This window comes from Lissotriton helveticus, chromosome 5_1 (assembly GCF_964261635.1).
Source record: "Lissotriton helveticus chromosome 5_1, aLisHel1.1, whole genome shotgun sequence".
In the NCBI taxonomy this organism is placed as follows: domain Eukaryota; kingdom Metazoa; phylum Chordata; class Amphibia; order Caudata; family Salamandridae; genus Lissotriton; species Lissotriton helveticus.
The window spans coordinates 443,484,716-443,511,690 of record NC_136065.1 but is presented as its reverse complement, the minus strand read 5'-3'; positions in this window follow the sequence as shown (position 1 = coordinate 443,511,690).

Genomic DNA, 26,975 nt, shown 5'->3' with positions numbered 1-26,975 from the left:
TGGATACGGGTGAAACAAGTTGCCCAGCTACACGATGGCTTCACTGAAAATAAGGATGTTTGGTATCAAACATCTCGAATTGTAAAACCCACACTGATCACTATATTTCGAAAGGCACCCCTGGGATTAATTTGTAGGTCAAGGAGCAAGGGGGAAAAAAACCACAAAGAATATAAGAAAAAACGTCAACGCGACCTGTATTCTTTCTCTATTGGTTCATTAGAGCTCTATGGGCTGCCTATTACTAGAATTATCAAATCATACACATGATCATATTGTTATTGGCCATTTTATTATATTTTTGAACTTATTTATATTTCCTCAATTTATCTAATCATAAAAAAGTTTAAAACATGTTTATGAAACCACAAGAATGTATTAATGCAAACATACAATCGTTCTTCATTGAAATACATGTGATGATCGTCCTAATCCAATGTTAAAATTTTAGAATGATGCATACATTTTGAGACATTTGGTATACCCCCTAAAACCAACCACACTAACATTCTAACCTCTCACGCAACAACACACTAACACTCTCTCATCACATACATAGGCTACCCAGCCACAATTACATAAACCAATGGTAATCACCGAGAGAACACTTCAAAAGATATCCGTGATCGTGTTGTAGGCTGGGATTTCACACCAACCCGGCTAACGCACGTTTCGGTGGAGTTTTTGATATATATCCACCTTCATCAGGACCGCCCATTTCTGTATTTAAAGGTGAGTGGTAGGGGGATCATGGCGTTCTCTGATGCTTTCTAAGGAATGCCTCTGAGGACTCACAGGAATGGAGAGATAAACCAATATGTCCCGCCTGAGACAAAGGTTCAATATAAGTATTTCTATAGGAGGATCATCCAATCAATGGCAACCATATCCAGAAAAAGAAATCAACTCAAAATGGCTTCAATATTGCAACAGAATTATTGCAATGGTACATTATATACAGCATGTCACATTTGGCCAGGCTAATTTCTGCATTGTAGCTATTGCGATTCAAAAAAACTCAGACATAAATCTTCCCAGCTAATCAATCCAGTGGAACAACATTGCTGGTAACCAAATATTCTTTATATTCTTTATTTATATTCTAAACCCACACTGATGCCAGTGTTGGATTTACCAATACATGCACCCAGAGGGCACGTTAGAGGTGCTCCCTGAAAACCTAGCAGCCTCTGGTGTTCTTGCTGGCTAGTTTCTGCCAGCCTGCCACCCATGTCACTGTTCTGACCTCCTAGGGTAAGAGACTTTGCTCTCAGGTGACCCAGAACAAAAAGCTGTCCTTGACGAGGTTGTAACGCCCCCTCCAACAGGACGACCCGCTCTTTAGCCTCCTTGGGTCGGTGAGCTTCAAAGAAGCCACCTCCTTTCGAATGCGAATCTGGGCACCCCTCACAGGAGAGGAAGCCACTCCCCCCGTCCAGAGCCCCCTTGGCACCTGGACAGGTGGGACAATTAGCTGGTCAGGTCAGCGTGTCGCCTCCAGGCTAGTGCCACCCCTTAAGATGGGCAACTGTGAGGTGGACACGATTTTTCAGAAGTAGCCATCTTCGTGATGGCATACTTAAGAATTCTGAGACAGGGTTATGCCTACTTCCCACAGGAAGTGGTCGCATAGGGGGGGTAGTGAACCCAGGGGTCAGTAGCCTATTGGCTACTACCCTACACTCCCCTATTGCCCCTAAATTCAGTATTTTGTGGATACCCTGGCACCAGAGAAGCAGATCTGGATGACATAAGAAGAGAGAGGACACAAAAGAGCCACAGAGAAGAGAGATGCAGCTGACGTGGTACCAACCCTGCCGGCTTGTCTGCACCACTTGTCGAAAATGGTGCCCAACTTGACTCGTCCTACAGCTGTGACTCTAGAAACTTGAAGGACTGCCTGCCTTTGAAAAAGACTCAATACCTCCTGTGAACAGCAAACCTGTTCTACAGAATCTCCAAAAGAGAAGACTCTGAGGCCTCCGGAACCTCAAAAACAAAACACCCGAAGCCACAACTACAACCGTGGCCTCCAACCCAAGGTGAAGTCGGCCACTGGTGGTAACAAGGTTCCCCAGCCCTCCAGAGCTCTAGTCCATTGTGGTTTCACCCTTCCTGGACTCCCCAACTTACCTGCATCCTCTGCAGGCAGGCCCCCTCAATCACAACTGCTCCGGTAAGGAAAATCCAGACGCCTTAGGACACCCATGAACCTGTCGCCCCTGGGGTTTGGAGAAATGGGCCAAAGGTGCCTTCCCCTGTCCCCGAGAATCGCAAGGCCTGAACCCATTTTCTGGTTCAGCCTGACTGAATTCCTTGCCAGAGTCTGCAGCCTCTTTTTACAGTCACCAATCCTCATTCGAATGTATTGGGCTCCCAATGCTGATTTGCACCATGCACCCGACAACCCTCATATCACCGGTGGTGTACTGCTGGTACTGCCTTGGACCTTGCCCACCACTCACCTTAACCCCTGGAGATTGGTCCTGTATGTAAGTCGATGTGCTGCACCTGTTTGCAGAACTTGTTCTTCCTTCCATAGGATAACATTGCAGGACCCAAAAATTGCATTGTCCACTTTTTAAAGTGAAAAGAATTTAAATTAAAAAATAAATGACTTACCTTAACATTTTTCTCTGATGCCAAATCATATATAAAGGTACTTGGTATTTTTATAAATTTGTGTGAGCTCCTTCTTGAGTTGTGTTGTCATTTATTAATCATTGTGTGTATTTTGCAAATGACTTGCACTCCTCTGTGTTAAGCCTTAGGGTGCTCAACCACACTACCCCTAATAGAGCACTTTGGGATTGCATAGCACTCATAAGGGAACCCCTGGACTCTTTACACAGTATATCAACTGTTTGGTATATCACATAGACCATCCTACAGTTATGTTATGTTTCATTGCTTTATGCAATGCTATGGTTGTTATGTTATGCTTTGTTCTGTTATGCCATACTGCTTTTGGAATGTAATTTTAGGCAGTAATTTGTTCTTGTCACAAGTGCTCTAGGATAGCAATTTGCATGCAGTTTAAGTACGGAATGGATAGGTATTAAAGAACCTTCCAGAAACAAAGTCAGAGAGGTTGTGGGTGACCCAGTGGCCTATAGAGACACCCCTGTCTCTTATGGTGGAATGGAAGCACTGGTAGACAGAGAAGTAGTGTATGTGGCTGTAGTACAGAATCTTTGCATTGGCGCTAAAGGGCAAATCCATACTTATGCGCGCGGAAAGGAGAAAACCTTTTTTTGCAGCAGAGGTAAATACAGATAATTTATTTTGGAACAGCTGCAACACAATACAGCACTCATTTTTGTCTATAAATCATTTTTCCTGGTGCCTCAGAGATTTTAACAAAGAAAACTATCGCACAAGGATTCTTTAAAAAAAAAAATAGAGCTAACTTATTTTGCACATCCTATATTACTAATTATTGAAAATGGAACAACCTACTTTGGCTTCAAACATAGACGCTTTCTCGCATTTAACAAGTGAGGAAAATAATGTGAACTCATTCTTCGCATGTTTTCCTGGCTCGATGCAAATATCGCGTGCTCCGAGTCCTTTCCCGTTGACAGAAACAGCGACTACGGTGCAAGCGTTTTGGCCCTGTGTTTTTGTAACAGGCCAACGTTTCTGTAACGCGTCCGCTGGAGTTTATTTTTAAGAATGGTTGGAGCACTTTCGTCCATGGATTTGTAGACCACAAAAAGGGATTTAAAAGAGACACTGACTGGAAGCCAGTGAAATGCCCTGTGATTTTAAGAAATTAATTCAAACTATGCATACCAGAAGTTTCTCCATGTCGAAAACGTTGCCTAATAACAAGAGAAGAAACAGTTGTTCTGCTGCTGCAATTCCTGACAAACCCATGAATGTTGTTTCTAGAATTATATTGCCATCACACCATTTTGTTACCTGCACACGTGACAGACACATCGGTCATGCTGGCGCTTGTGTGGACAGCCTAATCTCGTATTTGTATATTTGCTATGTAGATAGAGTAGGTGCTGGGATCAGGTTGGTAGTTGCTCTCTTACTGAAGCATGACTTCGTCCATATGTGAGTGACACACACAGTTGGGTAAAGTTGAAAGGTCGGGGGACAAGAAGTGTGTTTTTCTTTTAATCTGAGATTCTCTGCCCCCACCTGGAACTGCCTGGTTATCAGACTAATAGAAACGTTCCTGGAAGGAATTGGAAGAAAAGACAAGAGTCTTACAGAGCTAAAGTGGAAAGAGGGGCATTTCCTGTGTGATCTCTCTAGCTCACCATACAAGAGTACAGGCCATCTCGTAGAGGATCTAGAGAAATGCATGTGTGTGTGTGTGTGTGCAGGTGTATTTGGCCACATGTGCTCATAACTGTTTTATTCTTACTCATGGGAGATATCCATATGATACTTTTCCACCGTCCCCCGGAACATAAGACATGGACCTCCAGCCATTGTGATGAATTGTTATAAAAGAATAATGTACTGATCTGTATGAAGCATGCATGAGGCGTGATGGTAAAGTTATATGTTAAATACGAGAAGCTTCTTGTAGATCATGGACTGCTACCTGAATTCTATTTTCTGTGGAAAGAGCAGTTATGTGTTTAAAAGACATATCTGCTACCATCCTTGAATAATATTGGACAACCTCACAAAGTAAATGAGAGGCAACACAACCACAGTCCAATCTGTTGAATAAGAAACAATATATCAAATAATCTCAACCAGTTAGTCCATAGTTTCATGTTTTGTTTGAATGTTCTTTTTTTATTCTTTAAAATATTCAGTTATTCTTCTTCCATCTTTTCACACTTGCAGGTTTTGATACATACAGATGCAACCAACGTGTTTCGCCCCAGACAAGGGCTTCTTCAGGGCTGCAGGAACACACTTGATAGTTAGAAGATTCCAATCTTTCCGGTCAGACCATATGTCCTTTGAGTAAAGCTATCTGCGTGCATGTAGACATCAGTGGTCCCAACAACAAGAGTACTTATTTCGGCGGCGCCAACTGGCCTGCCGTATTTCTTTTCAGAGCAGCATGATACTGCAGCCCAGAAGACTGTAGTTGTGTTGCCTCTCATTTACTTTGTGAGATTGTCTTTAATTCATGACCATGTGGCAGCTGGTCAGTTGATGTGGAAAATATAATTTGTGTGTGACTATATTGGGTGGTGCAGTGATTATTTACCTAACTGCCACTATTTTCTCAGTAAACATTGGACAAAAAAGCACCCCAAATGAGGTACTGGTGTGTTTTGCATTTTTATTAATGGCAAAGATATCGCTCTGATCTAAATCTTTGCAGTTAGCCTATTTGTTTGTCAGGGGGATGTTGGCCTTGTAGGGTGTAAAACAACCAGTGTAAAGAAATGCAATGAGACGGTCCTAGGTAAAAATTAAGGGCCTTATTATGACTTTGATGGTCTTCCTGTAACACTGCCAACACATTGGTCCCAGTAAGGCTGCCAATCCTTCGGCATTCCAGACCCCAATTGAAATCTTGTAGCTGGGTTGGCAGGGCATGGCGGCAGCCATATGGTTTGGCTGAGGATTATTACAGCCAGCAAGCAGTCATGCAGCTGCCATGGGACTAATGCCATGTCGGGTGCACTGTGTGGCATGCACCATGTTATGCATGCCACACAGTGCTCGCACAGTGGTAAAATTCTAGCCGAGAACAACAGTTGCCCCCTACATGCACCTTCACGGACAGATTCAGCTGGGGGCCCTGTTTGGACTGCCTTTCTGCTTTCCTTTATATGGCGGGTTCACAGCCATGAAATGGGGGGTGGAAATAAAGGTTGTAATCTGCTCGGCAGTGCCAGCAACAGCACCGTCAGCATTTTCATCCTCTCTCACCACCGCTGCCACAGCGGGATCCTAGGTTCCGGCAGATGAGGAAGTCTTGTGGTGGTCCCACAGCAATCATCGTAATCGGGCGGGGTGCCTAATGCGAAGGTGGCAGTCAGACCGCCTTCAACAAGCATAGCAGTCCCAGGACTGCCGTAATTTGGTCCTACCTGTCTGAATTTCCTTGCTCCTACATTTTTGTGGGCACAGATTTGTAATACTTGGGCTGTGTGCCCCCTCTCAATGTCCACATTTTAAAGTCTGAGTTTGTATGAGATCTCAATATTGTCTTTGAGATTCTTGATGCGCCTATCTAACCAGAAGTGACATTTGTATATGGAAATTAAAAATATCCATGAAGATAAAAAGAGTATTTTGAAATTAGGAATCTAACTTATTGTTGGAGATTTGATTGCAATTGTGATTTTTGTGCACTTAGTGGCATTGTGTATGCAATTAAGAACAAAAACACTGTGTATTAGACATATGGAAAAGAACCTCTTGTCATCCCATTGGGGCTGATAAATCTGTTTACTTGACCTATTATAATTATCAGATGACATCTAATGAAAGCAGTATACATATCATGTACCCCTAATGTAACTTGGGATTAACCATTGTTTTATTTGCTACTATTTACTTACAAATCATACCTTTTCATTTCATATATCATTAACCACTTCATTGCGGCTGGAAATCCCCCGCTGTGCTGGAGAATTCCGCGCATGCGCGGTTCGGACGGCCCTCGGCCGTCCTCCGCACACGCCCACCGTGACGTCAGATGACCGGGGGCCGTCCAATGCACCAAAGAGGTTACACACTTGTAATCAACCAGGTATACATTTAAATAATTTTCTGACTCACACATTGCAGGAACACAGCAAACAGAATTCTATTTGCGTTGAGACTATTATTTTGATAGGGGATCTGTAAAATAAACCTATGCATAAGGTGGCAGAAATCTGTGCACTAGCACTACCTGAACCTGCAGCTTTATTTGACAGACAGCTATCAGGTAAATAAACAAAGCAAACATTTATTGTCACCACCAAGGAGTGGACCTCGTGAACACCCTCATTTTGCGATTTTGGTTTTGTGGTGTTATCCTTTTTACCTTTCAGAGAGGGAACTGTATACACTTATTTTCACAAAAGCTTTCAAACTGTTGTCTTGATTTACAAACGTTGGGGAAAATGGATATAGTGGAGTGGAGTGGAGTCAGATATACAATGCTAACTCCAGTGTTACAAACTTAGGGCAAAATGCGCACTATGGGGCAGTGGAGCACATGTTGGAAAATTGCATAAACCAGTTCCAGACTTACAAATGATGAGGAGAGTGGATACACTGGTGAGCTGAGGGCAGATTTACTATTCTAACTCCAGTCTATCAAACATTGGGGAAAATGCATAAACTGGGAGATCAAATGTACTATTTCCTCACCAGTCTAAGAAGAATTAAGAGTAATGCATGAATGGGAGACAGGCTTACTGCTCCACCACCAGTTCAACAAACACTGGAGGAGGTGCATTTATTTGGGGGTAGGTAGTAGGAGTTAATATTGTAACTCCAGTACAAACTGCAACACATGTGGGGAAAGTGCATACACTGGGAAGGGAGGTTAGATGTGCTATGCTAACTTTAGTCTTGCAATCACTGGGGAAAGTTATTGCATGGGGCGGAGAAGGTGGGGGTCAACTACACTATCCTAATGCCAACCGAAAGAATATTGGGGAAAGTGCATTCATTGTATTAAGGTCAGACTTACCTTTCTAACTCCAGTCTAACAAACACTGGGGAACGGGCATATATTTGAGAAGTGAGGTTCATAACTGCCAAATAATATAATAATATTATTAAAATTATTTATTAGGTAACATTTAAAACATTAAACAACTGAATATGTTTAAAACGTCTTAGTATTGCAAAAAACCAAAACGTTTTTTTAAAATTGACACAAAGGGACCGATTCGGTAAACCAATCGTACGACCGAATCGAATCCATAGCCCTTTCCATACGACTCGTACAATTCCATCCGAATCGCGTAGTACGATGTGTTTGAAAAATATACGACCGAATCATTGCGCACCGTACGAAAAGCAAGGGAAAATCCGTACGACACGGACCCTCACAGTGAACCGTACAAATAGTAGACCTGCTGTATGACCCGACAAGTACGATCCGGACCGGGGAATAAGAACGCGATTCGTACGGAAAACGTCGCGTATGAGCGATTCGTACGGAGAGCCACACAATCACATACGCACCGTACCCCTGCAATCATGGGATGTACGCACCGTACCCCTGCAATCATGGGGTGTATGCATCGTACCCCTATGCACCGTACCCCTGCAATCATGGTGTGTATGCACCGTACCCCTACGCACTGAACCCCTGCAATCATGGGGTGTACGCACCGTACCCGGGGGGGTCCGTTTCGGACGCGGTTCGAGTCGAAATCTGCTTTTCCGGACGTTTTGAGCTCCCCCGGAGAAAAAAAAGCCGTACAGAGTGTTGACGAGACGAGTCGAACTTGCTGGGTCGGAAAATGCTGCTTCGATCCGTACGGACGTCGCGTACTGCGTGTTCCGAATGCGATTCTGATACGATTCCATACGACTCGTACAATTCCGTCTGAATCGCGTAGTACGATTTGTTTGAAAAATATACGATCGAATCGTTGCGCACCGTACGAAAAGCAAGGGAAAATGTTATGTTATGTTATGTTATGTTATTTATTCTTTTATATAGCGCACGGCTACTCAAAAAGAGTGTCCCGGCGCTTTTATTGGAGAAGGAAGGCTGCCACATAATAACATAACACTGAATAAAAGAAAAAAAACAGAAATACAGAACAAGTGCAAACAGAAAACCGGCTACTGAGTGAACAACCAGGTTTTCAAACCTTTTCTAAAAGCAAAGAGACTAGAAGCTCCCCGGAGGGCGAGCGGCAAAGAATTCCACAACTGTGGTGCCAGCAGACCAAAGGAGCGACCTCCCAGGCGCGCTCTCTGCACACGCGGGACGACCGCCAAAAACAGAGATTCTGACCTCAAGGACCTAGTCGGTTGATAAAAGACCAGTCTCTTTTGAAGGTATTTAGCTCCCACCAAGTGGAGAGCTTTGTAGGCCAGAGTCAAAGCTTTGAAGGCAATCCGTTTCCGGATGGGAAGCCAGTGCAGAGTTATCAACAGGCCAGATGCACTGGCCCGCCTGTTTAATCCAAAGATAGCTCTCGCGGCGGCGTTTTGCACCACTTGAAGCCGCTGCAGCAAGTACTCTGGAAGGCCCAGGTAAAGAATGTTGGAGTAATCCAACCTGGACCCAATCAGAGCCTGCACTGTCACCTTCCTGTGCTCCTCGGACAACAGGGGAAGGAACCTCCGCAGCATCCTGAGGATGCCGAAGCAAGTGCCCGCAACCCCAAGGATCTGGGATTTCAGAGTTAATCCTTTGTCCATCTTGACCCCCAGATTTTTCGCGACCAGGGAAGAGCAGGATGGAGGAAACATGTTAATCGGCCACCAGGCCTGCCAATCTGGCTCTGTGTCGCACCCGAAGAAGAGCACCTCGGACTTATCGGAATTGCACTTGAGGCTGTTCAGATGGAACCAATGAAAAACAGCCCCAAGGCAATCCCGGATACTCTCCTCCTCAAAGTCTCCTCCCCTCTGACAAGAGAAGAGGAGCTGGGTGTCATCAGCGTAAGACACGATCCGGGCGCCATACGACTCCGCCAACGCCGCCAATGGGGTCATAAAGATGTTGAAAAGGGTTGGGCTCAAAATAGAGCCCTGTGGAACCCCGACTCCCAGAGGCGGCATCACGGCGGAGTCTGGCGGCACCCAGACCGTTTGCCGGCGGCCGGCTAGGAAGGAAGAAAACCAATCGAACACCGTCCCCCGTAGACCTATCTCGAAAAGTCTAGCGAGAAGGCCGTCATGGGGGACGGTGTCGAATGCCGCCGACAAGTCCAGCATCACCAGCATGACTTTGCCCCCTGAGTCCAGGACACCTTTAATGGTTTCCGAAACCTCAAGAAGCGCAGTCTCTGTGCTTAGATGGGGACGAAAACCAGACTGCGTGGCATGCAAGATCCCATTGGTTTCAAGAAAATTGGAAAGCACAGCCTGGACGTGCTTTTCCACAATCTTCGAGAAAGCCGGCAGCAGAGAAATAGGCCTGTAATTGACCGGGGCCTTCGGATCCAGGCCAGATTTTTTTAACAGTGGAATCACCATCGCCTGTTTCCAAGCTTGCGGGACCACTCCCCTGCTCAATGAGATATTTAACAGCGGGTTTGCCAAAGGGTTGATCACCTCCGCAACTTTCGCCAAGAATTTAGCGGGGCACGGGTCGAGGGGCGACCCCGATTTAAGATTGCCCATTATCGCTAAAGAGTCCAGGGCAGACATCGGTGGAAACACATTCAACGTCACAGCTGGCAAAGCCAGCGGTGCTAAGATGATCTCAGGATTAGTCTGGACCATAGGTCCAGGCGATGGAAAAGAATCCTGTATGCGTTGAATCTTGCTCGTAAAAAAATCAGCAAGGTCCGAAGCCCAGGTGCCAGACGGTTTCTCATCCGAGGTGTTAGACCATGGGGAGATAAATTCTCTCACAATGGAGAAAATCTCCTTGCAGGAGTTAGAAGCAGTTAAAATCCGTATGACACGGACCCTCACAGTGAACCGTACGAATAGTAGACCTGCTGTACGACCCGACAAGTACGATCCGGACCGGGGAATGAGAACGCGATTCGTACGGAAAACGTCGCGTATGAGCGATTCGTACGGAGAGCCACACAATTACATACGCACCGTACCCCTGCAATCATGGGGTGTATGCACCGTACCCCTGCAATCATGGGGTGTACGCATTGTACCCCTACGCACCGAACCCCTGCAATCTTGGGGTGTACGCACCGTACCCAGGGAGGGTCCGTTTCGTACGCGGTTCGAGTCGAAATCTGCTTTTCCGGACGTTTTGAGCTCCCGTAGAAAAAGAGTCGTACGGAGTGTTGACGAGACAAATCGAACTTGCTGGGTCAGAAAATGCTGATTCGATCCGTACGGATGTCGCATACTGCGTGTTCCGAATGCGATTTGTACGGATTTTTAAGTTGTATGGTCTTTTGTACGATTCGTACGGAGATCTGCTTTGGGTCTGAATCGTACTACATCGTACGTATGGGGACGTTTAAGGGTACGATTCAGATGGGAAATATGCTCTGTACGGCTATTTGTAAGGGATTTTACCGAATCGGAATCGACCCCAAAGTGTCAAAAGTGAGATTAAAACTTGCAAAAATCTTTTTTAAATAAGCAGGATCCCTCAAAATGTGCTGTTATTGCAAATTTGTTTTCAAGTCCATTTTCTTTTAATTTTAGTTATGTAAATTTTCAATTAATCATAAAAAATGAAACATTCAATTCCCAGTATACCCCACAACTTATTAAAGAAACGATTATTTACAAATATATAAACAAATATTGTTAACTGTTAATATCAGTTAAATACACAATGAATTAATATCAAATTAAAATTGCATAAATATTAAGATAATTACTTTCTATTCATGTTAAATATTATTTATAAAACGGCCCATGCAATCTCCTGGTGAACCCACAAAATCTAATACACATATTCAATAAATAATATACATTTAAGTCAATATATCAAAGTATATAAAATAGTTAACAAGTTACTCGATTAAAATGAATTAATATATCATTTAAAAAACACTACCCAATTAATCCCTCAATAAACTCCACAACCCCAAATTAAACTGTAATGCAGAATTTAGAAGTTAGCAAACATATTATAGTAACAACAGAAATAAATAATTAATATGTACATCGATTAACCCCTTCGGTGCTCACGCGTCACGGTGGGAGTGTGCGATTCGGACAGCCGGGGGCCGTCCGAATCCCGCCCACTCGTTAATCTCCCGCACAGCGGGAGAATTAACACCGCATGGAAGGGGTTAACGTTACTATAGAATTAAAAACAATACTAATCTACTCCCAAAATAAACTGAACAACCTGTAAAAATTTACTTTGCTAAAATATGTTAAAAAAAACAATAAAATACGTTTCACAAGAACATAAATAATTAAATAAAAACATGGTAGAACACAATAGTAGAGTTTAATAATATTAAAGTAAATAACATTATCATAAAACAGCAAAAAGCAATGGGGGTGATCAAGAGGGCAGAAGGCCCGCCATCGGCCAGCAATTTTACCCCCGCCACATTGTTATGTTAGTTCTACTTTTATAGCGCCCGACTCACCCGGGGGCATCTTGGCGCTGCTTAGGAACCAACACCTGAGACTGGAAGATCACATCAAATGAGATTAAAAGAGATAAGCGTTTAGTTGTTTTCTAAATGCACTGTAGATGGAGATTTCACGCAGAGCAATGTGTAATTTATTCCAGTATCTTGGGGCAAGGTACAAAAAAGCTTTGTCCCCTGTACGACTAAGGTGTATTCGGGGCACCTGTAGAAGAGCTAGTGTACTGGATCTAAGATTTCGACAGGGTACGTGTTTTGTGAGTTTCTTTTGCAAATAGCATGGACCTCTGCCTCTGAAGGCATTGTAAGTAAGACAACAAATGTTAAAATATGATCGCTTCCTCACTGGTAGCCAATGCAGCTCTTTCAACAAAGGGCCCGAGGGGGAGCCTGCCGGGCGGTTCAGAATCATTCTTGCCGCAGTGTTCTGAATCACCTGTAGTTTAGCCAGCAGGGTCTCTCCTACTTCGGCCGGCAGAGCATTCCCATAATCCAATCTGCTAATCACCATGGCCTGAACAAAGGTTCTACGACTGGTAATAGGCAGGTAGGGAAGGATCTTGCGCAGAAGACGCAGACTATAATAGCAAGAACTGGTCATGACAGCAATATGATCTTTCATTGTTAATGTCCGATCAAGTTTCAGCCCTATGTTCCTTACACATTGTTTGGGTACAGGTGCTGCTCCCAGCTGTTGGGGCCACCATTCATCCGACCATATGGTTGAGGCTTTCCCCATTAACATGACCTCTGTTTTTCCAGGGTTCAATTGAAGGCAATTCTCCGCCATCCAGCTAGAAAATGCAAGCATTTCGGCAATGAAACGGCTTTTCTCTATTTCTAAATTGGGGTCAACAGTAAACATGAGCTGAGTATCGTCAGCATATGAAATTATCTTGAAGCTGAGATGCTCTACAATTTTTGCAAGAGGGGCCATATATATGTTAAATAAGGTTGGACTTAGACACGAACCCTGAGGTACTCCCTTATCCAGGTGCATCTTTTCTGAGAGATGGGGCCCTAACATATTGGTTTGTTGTCTGTCTGACATGAAGTGCTGTAGGCATTTCAAGGCTGTACCTTGGATACCACAGGCGTACAATCTCTCCACAAGCTTTGAGTGCGAGATGGTATCAAACACCACGGAGAGATCTAATAGGATCAGTACTACTGATCCTCCCACGTCTATTACCTGCCTAAGGGAGTCAGCCACAGCCAGAACAGCAGTCTCAGTACTGAAATACGGATGAAAACCTGATTGTGAGGGGTCCAGAATATTATTGGATTCAAGATATGAACTCAGCTGCCTATTTATTATACTTTCCAATTGCTTACCTAATAAGGGTGGCAGGGAAATAGGACAATAGTTGCTAAGTACTTGAGGGTCAGCCGTGTTTTTTTTTAGTATTGGCCGCACATAAGCTTCCTTCCATGTCATGAGGATGATACCCGTTTAAATGGAACAATTACAAATATTTCGAATTTCTGAGGTGCAGCTGATGGCTAGGAGAGCCATCATCTTCGGGGGACAGAGGTCTAAAGGCAAACCGGATTTTGATGGTTGGGGGAATCGCTTTCGGACCTTGGCGGACTCGAATACCGCCTGCCACGCTTCCACCACAATCGTACTGATTGCCTGGCAGAGCGGTCAGCATGCCTAAAATGGTGGCGGTGCCGCAGCCAGCCTTTCCGTGGTGGGTGAACCGCCATTGAAAGGCTGGTTGAGAATGCATTCGGGGACCCTTTGCGGGCCCCCCTTGTGTTGGGGGGAGGTAGTGGGCATGGGGGTACCATTTCCATGCACTAAGTGCAGGCACCATGTGGTGCCTGCCACGTAGTGCAGGGAAACGCACTACATACATTTTTAACATTGCGGCGGGTGCTGCAGCCAGCAGCACCCGCTGCAATGGTAAAGATGCAAGATGCGACCGCCAGATTGTGTGAACCTACTGATTTCTTGGTGCATTTTCATTCTTAATTTGGTGATTGTTAACACTTCCTCTTTCAGTAGACCTATCAACGCTTGGTGTAAGTGTGGTAATATGGTAGCATGGGACAATTTTGTCACCGCTTTTGTGGAACTCACAAAAGGTGGACACTGAATTTCTAGCACATACAGAAATTCTGCAGGAACATCAGCACAATTTCCACTTGCAGCCTCCCCAAAATCAAACTTTAGTGAGTAAATGCTTGCAAGTGCCATCCAGTTCTGCTGATGCTCTGTCACTGTCTGCATGCTGCTTCTTTATCACTCACTGTCCAGTAGGTGTGTCCCCCACACTTGCTGCACCGGTTCTTCTGTCATTCATATACCCAGTGATCATCTCCCATTCCATGCACTCACATTCTGCTCGGTGCATCTCCCTCATTTACAGCACCCACTGTCTGCTCAGTGCTTCTTTGATGCTCAGCATACTGTGACCCAACATGGCTTCTCTCACTAGCCCCCACTTGCTAGGTGCTTAGCATTATTTCTCTCTCACTCAACCACATTCTGTTTGCACAGTATCTTCCTCACTAACCCTCACTCCCTGTCCGCACAATGCTACACCCATACCACATACATTGTCTGTCCATTGCCTCTCACTGGCTGTCTGCCTAGCACTTCCCTATCACTCACCGCACACTGTTTCTTGTGTAAGGTGCCTTCTTTCTCAGTCAGCACATTCACTTTCTTCACACTTTTTCTCCCTCACTCACAGAAGTAAGAAAGATACATTATTAACAAGAGTAAATTATTATTTTTGTAGTAACGAATACATTGTATTGCAATGGTTGTAATTAACTATGCAAATAAACTTAAGGCTAATCTTCCTCACTCACGAAAGTAAGTGTCTGCACAGTACTTCCCCCTCACTAACCCCACTAATCTCTGCATAGTACCTCCCTCACCTTCACTTGCTGCTTGCAGCAGCTCATAACAGAGGGGTAAGAAGATGTATGACTTGTTTACAAAATAAGATGTTAGGACACTGACAGATTTTCACACAAAGTTCCTATAAGACCACCCGCTAGGCCTTTGCACCTACACCCACACATTGATACTTCCACCCATAACCCAGGACACATCCATCCCCCCATGCTTGGACAGTGATTTGTCTATTCCCTCATCCATGTGTTGGTCCATCCCCCTTCATCCATGCATTCTTCTATTCATCTCTCAACATACACTTTCATCCTTCCCACACATGCATCTGGATATGCAGTAGCCCCAACTTGTGTATGCTCCCAAGCCCTTCTTTGACTCAAAACTCCACCAGTCGATCCATCCTCCCACCATTCACCTGTTTGTGTAAGTGTACCCTTGAGTGTGTTATTTGTGATTGTATCTCTACCTTAATGTCTGTTGTGACTGTGTGTATGTGTTGTCTGTTGTATGTATGGGTGCCTGTGTGTGCTATGCTGGTTGGTCTTTGAGCATGCATGCCTGTATTTACAAGGTTGCATGACGTTACAACGCATACTTTTACAACGCATACCTTTACAACGCATTTTTTACAGCGCAACATCCATTACAACGCATTCCATTACAACACATGCCATTACAACGAATTTTTAAAAATGACCTTTACAACGCATTCCATTACAACGCATACTACCTTTACAGCGCATACCATTACAACGCATAACATTACATTGCATGTTTGGTAAGTATTGGATAGTGTAGGGGTAAAAATTACTATTCTAACTCCAGGGGGGTGCAACAGTAGGGTAAGTATTGGATAGTGTAGGGGTATAATTACTATTCAAACTCCAGGGGATGCAACAGTAGGGTAAGTGTTGGATAGTGTAAGGGTACTATGCGTTGTAATGTTATGCGTTGTAATGGTATGCGTTGTAATGACATGTGTTGTAGTGGTATGCCTTGTAGTGTCATGCGTTGTAATGGTTGCGTTGTAATGGCATGCGATGTAATGGATGTTGCGTTGTAAAAGTTTTGTTGTAATGGTAGTGCGTTGTAAAAGTTGCATTGTAAACGTTGTTTCCCATTTACAGTGGCCTGTATGCTTGTATTTTTGTTGGTCATTGTGTGCATGGATCACATTGGGTGTGTTGCTGTGTATCTGGAAAAGTGCATGTGTGCGTATTTGCTTTACACAAATAAACACACTCACATATGTTTGTTTAGTTCGGCTGCTTTTCACTCGACTGATGATGCAATTTAATTTGCTGATCTGAGAGCGTGGGCAGTACCATTCTTCTTGTAAACTGTCTTTATTGCAGATGGACTTCTTGAAAGAGAATGCTGAACGCTTCCTATATTGATTGCCCTAGATACTATGATTAAAGAGTTACTAGGGTATTTGATCCAAGGGTGTATTATTCAAAGGCTGTGCGGGAAGCTTTTTTCACATTTTGCTTCTCCAGCTACCAGGATATGTTCCAGCAATGGAATGCTGGGCGAAGACAAGACGAAGCTATTTTAGGAGACTATTTAAAGACATCTAGACTGTAAATCAGTTAGTCCTCATGTACTTTAAAAGCTCCATGCTAGGAAGTGAATGGCACCAAAGGCCCCCTCAGTATTGCAGCTATTAAGTAATTTACATGTTATAATGAATGTTGCTTTCCTGATTTATATACAAACAGAAGGGAGTTGTGTTTTCCCCACATATAAATAGATATGTGTTTCACAAAAGCCACTTATTTACATTGTATCACACTGACAATTGTATCAAAAATACATTATTGCCTTTTCCTGTTCTTCTGTATCATTGTACTGTAGATGTTACAATACCATGTGATTGTGTGGTAAATGAGGATGCAGGGTGGCCAGTAGTAAGGTGAAACAGGATCAAGGTTTATTTTTAAGGTACAGGTGCGGCCTTATGCATGTGCAAGCTGTGCACCTGCACAGGGCCACCAAACCCCAGGGGCCACCACGCCAATATATATCCTTAATATAATAATCCTCTGAGGATGGATACATATTTGTGTGGCGGCCTCTGGCAGGGCTTTGGCAGCCTTCGGCTCTGTTCCATTTCCAAACACCTTCCTGAGCTCCGGGGGGGGGGGGGGGGCGGGACCCCCACTTCCGGGCCCCCCTACCTACGCTACCCTGCCCAGGGCCGCCATGCGCCTAAAGTCGCCCCTGTAAGGTAGTAGTCTCCGGTTACAGGTAAAGCAGGTATGAAGGGACTCCCACCGGGAGCAGCATCCCTGCAGCTCAGCCCACTCATTCAACTGACCCTCTCTCCCACCATGCACACACCAGCATTCTAATCACATCAAAGTCACTCTGGCTGAGCAGCAGGGGACACAACACTAAGAGGAGAATGCATGGCAAAGATGAAGATACCACAGATTGTCTAAGAGGAGCGCTGCTGAAAGTGAGGATTACATCAATGAAAACTGAACATAGATTCCCTGCTGCAACGCCGCGTTCACCACTCCTTACCTCGGACCCAGCCTGCTGTGAGCCGCCACGCCTCGCCGGACCCGCTCCGCGGGTCCCGCTTCGCGGTTTTCAGCGGCTGCTGACTCAAAGGGGCATCACCTGCACACCAGTAGACCGGCAGGGCTGCGAGGGTAGAGCGGAGGACTCCACGGACCAGGAGTCCCCGCGCGCCCGATTCCAGCTGGGCTCCTCTCCCTGCCGGCCCCGCCCCCATCACCGCAAGTCTTAAGGGGTTGTTAAGCGCACCCTCGGCGGATTCCCTGCTGCAACGCCGCGTTCACCACTCCTTACCTCGGACCCAGCCTGCTGTGAGCCGCCACGCCTCGGCGGACCCGCTCCGCGGGTCCCGCTTCGCGGTTTTCAGCGGCTGCTGACTCAAAGGGGCATCACCTGCACACCAGTAGACCGGCAGGGCTGCGAGGGTAGAGCGGAGGACTCCACGGACCAGGAGTCCCCGCGCGCCCGATTCCAGCTGGGCTCCTCTCCCTGCCGGCCCCGCCCCCTTGGTGCATTTTGTAAACCTACAAAGAGGAGGTAGTAGCCCCGCCGCGCGGGAGCGCGCGGGAGGGCGCCGGGAGAAGCCCGGGACAAGGGCGGGACCGTCTGTGGCCGTCCGGGGCCGAAGGAGGCCGGGCTGGGCCCACTCTCTTAATCCCAGACCCCAATACGATTAAAGTAATGCCTTCGCCATCACCACGTGAAACTCCATCAAGGGAGGGAGCCCCCAGTACAGGGACTTTGGACAATTATTTTAAATCTGCCAAGGGAGAGGCGGGTAAAGAAACCTCACTAGAGAAACGTAGGGTGGAGCTTAGGCGCTCCATAGAATCTATGAAAAACAGATCCCTGACTGAGATTATCCCCTACCCTGTCTCTCAAGAGAATGATTCATACTATGTGGTGGGTGGGGACTTTAATTCTCACTTTGAGCCACTCCCCGGCCTTCTGGAAGGGCTTTCATTGGAAGAAGATGCCAGGTGGGCAGTTCCCGCGGTGGAAGCACCTCCCGCGAAAGCTTGGACCCCACTAGCACTACAAATTACTGCCCTCACCCTAAGGTTCGGAATCAGAGCCTGTAATGGGCGAATGAAATCCGACATACCTAGTAAAACTACCTACAATAGACGGGGGAGAGAGTCCCGCTTGGACTACGTCCTGGCCCAACTAGTGAGGTGGACTACAATTCGGGATTTTAGGGTGATGGAAAGGATCGAGAGTGACCACAATGCCCTTGAGCTCGACCTTGTTCATCCAGGCCCCCAAGCTCTAGTGCCTACAGTGGAAGGGAATAAACCCGCGCTTCTCCTGGACAATAGCAGGAGAAGAATCAGGTGGGAGCACCTGGTTACAACCAAGGATAAACTCCCTTTGCTCTATGCTGAGATTATTCCTATTTTGGAAACCATGGGGAGCTATGACACCAAGGTAAACAATATAGACTCCCAGACTAAATTGTATAAGGCCCATGAGGACCTTATAAAAATCGCGGCACTCCATTTTACTAGTAGTTCACGAAAGCCAAGGGAGAGGCGCCAAGGCAAAACATTGTGGTACAATATAGCATGCAGACGGGCTAAAACAGAACTTCTTGGAGTAATTAAGGAGGGTACAGGAGGGAAACGCCTGAAACAAAGCAGGCGAGCCTATAAAAAGCTTCTTGCCCAGGCTAAAGCAGAATGGGAGGAAAACCAGTGGGAAGAACTCACAAAGGCTTTAGCGCTTCAAAATCAACGCCTGTTCTGGAGGATAGTGAACGGGGGGTCAGGGAACCTACAATCGGCACTAGAGCCTAATATAGCACCTGGGGTCTGGCAGGCTCATTTTCAGTCCCTATACAGCTCTGAGCCGGGAGAACTTCCTGCTGCTATTGAGGTGGACGGGCCGGGCTACCAAGGGGAGCCAATAACACTGGGTGAGGTCACTGCTGCCATTTCAGGCCTGGCTTCCGGGAAGGCGCCGGGACTGGACAGCTTACCGGGGGACTTGTTTAAACAGGAGCCCACTGTCTGGGCGCCTTACCTCGCCGCCCTTTTTAACAGTGTTCTCGGTGGGATGGAAATCCCTAGTACTTGGCTGGGGGCAGAGGTGGTCCCCATCTTTAAAAAGGGCTCCCCTCTCCTCCCAGCCAACTACAGACCGATTAGTCTGATAGACGTACCGCAGAAGCTGTTCGGTAGGGTTTTGCTGAACAGGCTTCAGGATTGGATGGAGGAGGTGGGAGCCCTTAGTCCCTACCAGGCGGGATTTAGGAAGGGGGTATCCACAGTGGACCAGGTTTTTAGATTGAATTTAATCTATTGGAAGACAGCAAAGTTCGACGGCGGCAGTTTGTACACAATTTTTGTGGACTTACGGGCCGCCTTCGACCTGGTGCCCAGGGGGAAACTTTGGAGCGTCTTGGCAGAGATGGGTGTCCCCCCAGATATCCTGACAATCTTACAGAGGCTGCACCACAGTAACTACGCCCGCGTGAGGTGTGGGAGGTCGGGGGAACTGACTGATAGATTCCCCGTTGGCCGAGGGGTAAGACAGGGCTGTGTGTTGGCGCCGACCCTGTTTTGCCTTTTTGTCAACGGGGTAATCGCCCATCTCAATGCCACTGACTATACTGACGCCCCCAAACTAAATGGCAGCAGGGTGCCCGCAATTATGTTTGCGGACGACACCCTGTTGCTATCTAAAACCCCTATGGGTATACAAAGGATACTCGACTCCTTCATGGCCTTCTGCCTTGATAGAGGGCTAGAAATTAATGCCACAAAAACCAAATTCATGGTTTTTAACCCGAGCCAGAAACTGCGCCCGAATCCACAACTGGGAGCCGTGCGGCTCGAGAGAGTAGCCACCTTTGAATATCTTGGTGTGACCCTCAACGAAACCATGACCTGGGGATCCCACCAGAGTAGGGCAAACCTTAAACTTATACAAACCACTGGGGGCATCGCCCGGATGATGACTGGCTCGTCGTACCGTCCATTGGGGGCTCTAATCCAGATATATAAGGCCCAGGCTAGGGGAGCGACTATGTACGGGGCTGAATTGTGGGGTCATATGCCCTGCCGGAGCCTGTCATTAACAGAAAATAAGTTCATAAGACAGATAGCCGCACTCCCCCCGAGTACCCCGCTTCTTCCCTTGAGGCTTGACTTAGGGTTACGACCACTAGCTGACGAGATAAGCCTGAGACCCATAGCCTTTTGGCGTAGGCTATGGAGTAGCGATGATCTCGCAGACTATAGGGCGGAACTGGTCGAATTACTGAATCACCCCAAGGTGCTTAGTATCCCCTGGGTCAAAAATATTCAAGCTACCTGTATGGAATTAGGGCTCCCTGATTTATGGACTGAGCCGGCGATGGTAGCATCAAACATATCTAAGAGGTCCCTGTCGAATTTGTACCACGAACACAAATGGGCAAGGACCAAAGCTACCCAGCCAGACGGGTCTCTATCATCTGTGTTCTTGCAAAGTAAGGATCTTTATAGGTTTGAGAAGGCACTGGATCCTATCTACCCCATACTTGCCAGAAAGCTGTTCCTCCAGTGGAGGTACGGCACATTGCCCTTCCGGTCCTTTACAAGCTCGTGGTCATCGGCCTCCCCCGCAAAGCACTGTCCTGTATGTGCCGATAAGGAGGAAAACGACCTGCATGTGGTCTTCTTCTGCCCAGCCTACAAGGCAGCTAGAAAGTACTGGCTCCTTCCTTTGATAAGGAATATGGGGGGCAGGGAATATGCACCAATGTACAGGATTTTAAAATCTGATGTTACCGGCCCAATTGTCTTTGCACTCTCCAAGTTTTTAACTAAAGTCTGGTATACGCGTAATCGCTTTTTAAAGATGTTGGGTAGTGCTTAGAAATTCTTCTCTTTTTTAAGATGTTTAAGCCTGTACAGGAGCCTTTTTAATATATGTATCCAATGTTTTATCTGTTATGATGGAGTTACATGTGTTTTTTCTTTTTGTACTGTGTATCTTTTATGACCAAATGGTCGAAATAAAGATTGGAAATGAAAGATTTGTATAGCATGATGTGCTCATACACAGGAGACACTACAATTTTCACTTTAACATCCGGGACATATATACATGATACATGAATATAAAATATATACATGAATTTCACCAACGACATTGCTACTAGGCAAACAGTGTGGTTGGCCTATAGTAGTACCTTCTTGGCATAAAACTGTCAAACGTTTACAAACTCACTTTTCACAATACAATTTTTTCAGGTTCTCTGGAGACTTACATATTTCTCGTTCATCTGTTTAGTATTGTATCTTGCTATACTGTTTAGTGTCTTACCCCTGTGTGTTCAATCTTTTCTGCTTACCATCGCTCCAAATTTGCGTTTTTTAAATACTTATAGCAGAATCAGCGAAGTAAGAAGTGTACTCTAGATTAAAGTGAAACAACAGTGGCTTTAAAGATTACAAGCCGGTAAATGCTTCTATTTAATGGAAGAGTTCAAATACTTACTCTTGAAACAAGCGGAGCCCTTCGAGAAAGGAGCAACGGTGCAAGATTATCCTATCTGCCAGTGCGTTTAATATGCCGGTTTTAGATTTGATCAGAAGAAATAAATAACATATATCACGTTGTTATGTTTTGTGGCGTAACGGCTAGAGCTGCCGATTTTGCCACTAGGGAACCTGGTGCGAGAATTGGCGTCGGCTCAACATCTTGTGATTGTGGGAAAAACATTTAACTTCCCCATGCAAAAACAAGCATTGGCAAAGCCAGTAGGTCTCACCTGTGCTGAGTCGCTAGTAGTGCCGCCTTGATTCTTGTGCCTCAGTAGATTTTCCTGGCAGAGTTGTTGTCATTGATTTTCAAGACCTTCAGTACGGTTCTGATTGATTGCATGAACTGTAGTACACAGTCGGTGAAAACGAAAAGCTTATGCCAGAGCAGGTCTTTCTACATTCTTGCACTTCCACATTCTTTCCATGTTATGGTGAAGATAGGTCTTAAGGAAAAACAGTAAGATCACTGAAATGTATAACAAATGCAGAATGCACAAAAAGATTCGTTTGTGCGGCATAGCACCTCAAATCTCATTGCATTTTTACATTAGCTTCTTACGCCAGTAAAAATCATAACATGTACATGCATACCTTAGATGCGAGTCGCAAAGCTAGAAATGCCACTTAGGCATAAGGAAACTCAAAAGGCCCTATGCACAGCAAAATGAGGAAGTAAATCATATTATGCCCTTCTGTAGGAGTACATTTACTAATTTCTGGAAATTACAAATGTTTGCCAGATTATTCCTCGAACGTAGTGACACACAGGCTCCCCAGAATACTAATGGAAAGATTAAGGGCCATATGTATCATACTTCCGTTTTGCGAATTCCAAATAGCGAATTTTAAGGAATCGCTATTTGGAATTCGCAAAACGGTATGTATGTACAAAATCGCTTTATAATAGCGATTCCTTACCATTCCTAATTTGCGATTAGCTAATTGCTAATCGCAATTTACCCATTCATTTCTATGGGCCAGGAGGCCCATAGGAATGAAGGGGCAATTTGCGATTAGCAATTTGCTAATCGCAAATTAGGAATTTTTCCAAGGGTGCAGGGGTGTCTCAAGGACACCCTGCTGCACCCCTGAAAAAGACATTTGGGGGCATATGGCGCACATGGGCGTCATAAGGCACCTTTTGTTTTTTGGAAAAAAGCTTTTTGAAAAGAATTCGCAAATTACCACCAACTAGAAGTTGGTGGTAATTTGCGAATCCTTAATGGCATTTTTTGAATATTTTTTGTTTGATACATTGCATTTAAGGAATGGCAAAATTTGCGATTCCTTAAGTGCAATCGCAAAATAAGGAATATCAAATTTTGCTATTCCTTATTTTGCATCAAACATGTTTGATACATACCATTTGTCTAATTAGCATTCGCAAAAGGCCGAAATGCGCAGAATTTCGGCCTTTGCGAATGCTAATTAGCTTGATACATATGGCCCTTAGTGAATTCCATTTTCGCAAGAGAAAATATAAAGGTGAACTTTTGATCATGTAAAAATTAGCCAGGCAAGTAAAACTGCATTGCTATTTTTTTTTTCTCTAGACAGAAAAATGTATTCAGCCAATAAAAACCTAGCGTGTTTGGGAGTACTCCCTTCCCTATCTGACACTAGTAAGGGGCTTATTTGGCCAAGGACTGACTTGTCGATTTGTACTTCTTTATGATTTGATTGTTTTATGGTTTGGGATTTATGGTGTCGAAATCATTATTATACAGTGTTACTCCTGCCCTTGTCAGGAGTAAATTTCAAACAGTTTCCTAGGTGGTGAAGGATCAGGGAGAAGTTTGTTAATACCCAGTTGCAGGAAGTCTGTGGGTATGCGCAGATTCACTGAGCATTCTAGCAATGGAACACCCATCGCCAGGACCGGCTTTAGCGCTGGTGGCGCCCTGTGCGACAATGTTTGCTGGTGCCCCCCACGGACTCCCTTACTACTACCCATTAACAGTGCCCCCTAAAGTCTCAATAACCACTCTCTCTCAAATGTTTTTAGTTATGTAGCACCACCTATACCAGTGTGGGGTTTCAGAGCACTTTACACCACACACACATTACACAGAGACAGTGTGGTAGTTGCTTCGAGTATGGGAATAGCCTGTAAGAAGCGCAGCCTAGGGGCCACTGCACTGCCGTGCTGTCACCCACTTAAGGAGGGTAGAGGAGCTTCCTGCCAGCTGCAAATTTAAGCAGTGGAAACCCAAAGGTAAATGGGAGAAAAGAAAGGTATAGTTCTCAATATCGAGGTCTTGCACAGCACTGTGTGACAGAGAATAGGGGAAACAGAGGCATACAATGATGGACAAACTACAGAGCAGAGAAAAGCAATTTAAACCCAATTACAAATGTTTTTGTTCTTGACAACATAGCACCAACAACAAACTAAGCAATTAAAGATAAAACCCACCAATTAACTATATATAAAAATCTCACACCACAGGACCATATCATAACAATAGTTAAACATTGGTAAGAAGCTATTTAAAAAAAAGTAGAAATTGGGTAACAAATATGTGTTACAGATTTTGCCATTATGAGTGACTACTCGTTCATTGGAGATTTAGCATTATATCCGAGACATAGGGGCTGATTACAATGTCGTTAGGAAGGGCTGAGTGATGGGATTCGGTAGTGCGGAATCTGATTTGGAACCCTTGTTTGTTACCGAATCGTAGTTTTCCCAATGACCGATTACAATGTTGAGAAACCATACGGGCAGTCTGAATTGTTTCTGAAAGGCACTGTGTCAGTCCAAGTCTTTCTGAACTGAATCGTACAGCTAAATGGACATGGTTTCCGGACGAGCAATTACGATGACCAATTCGGACAGTAATTTCGATTCAGTTTCCCCGAGACGAAACGGCTGTCGGAATTAATCTTTGGGGGGGCCTTAACAGGCCCCCCTTCCACCATAGGCATCTGAATGTAGCCTTTGTGGGTACCCAGGGGACCCTTCTTCCCAACCATGCACAATGTTGCAGACATCATGGGGCTCCTACCTAAATACTTAAAGTGATCTCACTTTTCATCCGTACAATGCTGTTTGCTTAGACCTTAAATCACTTGTGCCTCCTTGCACCGCTCCTCATCCACCCTTACACTGCTATCATGATTACAATAAAAAAATACTGCTAGCATTTAGAAGATAAAATATTTTCAGTGATTAACATTTCCTATAAATTGGACATACACATTTCATATTAATATATATATATATATATATATATATATATATATATATATATATATATATATATATATATATATATATATATATTCTCACCATACCAAACTTTCCATCAAAAGAAGGCGCTGACTCCGTGTATCTTAATTCAAACGTTTATTTTCAAAATCAGTTTCTGCTCAGACGCGTTTCGGCGGCTTGCTCCCGCCTTGCTCACTAACATCTGACCATCACGATGTGCACTATATATATACAATTTATGTCATGGGTCAACTAATCACACACTTAATTAGCATTGTTTGGTTGCTAAGGTAAAACAGATTGCATCTTTGGGAGTGACGTGGAGGTTTCCTGACTCAGCACATTTGTTTCATGGCCGTCTTTATATCCTTACTTTTTGTTCACTCGTACGTTAATTTAAAACATTAACATCATGTTTCAAAAATTGCATTACATATTTTGTACAAGGGTATGCAAAGGAAATATTCTCACAGAGAGGCTACGTATACTTCGTAAACATGCAAATAACCTCCGTAATTACTTGACATTCCAATTACTCCTCCCATTTTAGCCCAAATTCGTGTTTACTGTCCTGATACGTTCCTCATTCGTGGCTGAAATGGTAACTTGATCCCAATTGGATAAGCCATGTTGTTATGTCTATAACCATGGTAACATTGCCGTCAGAACCTGGTTTGCTTGCTGGTGCACGGAGCCATTGCACAGTCCATCTATACATGTCGGAGCATGTGTCCCTGACTGCGGCTTGGTGCCGGTAAGTACTAGTGCATAGGCTCGGATTTGCGCGGGGCGACCGTTACATGGTTAGTTAAAGAAGTGTGTAGTGGGGTTTGTCGGACTTACGCGAAGCGGAGGAATTGCTAAGTAAATGTTGCCTCTATGTTTGTAGTGCGTTCAGGTGCCCATTGCGACATCTAGTTGTGGTCGTGACAATAGTTGTGCTGGATGGTGGATGTTTCCATTAGGGTAATCGGGGATAAGAGGTGGGGCAGCTAGATATGGACAGTAAGGGCTTCATCTGCATTTAACCCTGACGGGATCTTGGAATTCAAGAGGATAATATATCTTGATTCCAATCGGCGTAATGCCAATTTACGATTCCCGCCTCTTACTTTTTTGGGGATATTGTCAATGACAAAGTACGTCAGACCTGTTGAATCTCCACCATGTGCTTCATGAATATGACGCGTTACTGGGTAGGTTTGATCTTTATTAGTAATGGCTCGCAAGTGCTGTAGGATTCTAACGTGTGCTTGGTGGATTGTAGATCCCACATAACGTTTACCGCATTCACAGGTGAGTACGTATACTGCGAATTCTGTTTTGCATGTAAACTGTTCTCTGATAGTCAGGGGTTTTCTTCTGAATGGTGTCACCACATTGGTTGTGTTGACACCGTGGGTGCATGCCTTGCACTTGCTACATTTTTTGAAACCTGTTTGTGACTGCAGCCAGTTTTTCTTTTTCTTTACCACCGGGGCATTGCACACTAATTCTGCCCGCATGGATTTGGCCTTCCAAAAGGAAACTAGTGGCTTAGTGCCCATTAAGTTTCCTATTGTTGGGTCATTGTGGACTAAAGGCCAGTGCCTTCTAAGAATTTTTCGAAGGTTATCCTGGTGGCGATTAAAACCAGTGATTAATCTCGGGGGTTGTCTTTCTTGTTTGGCTATCTTACCTTC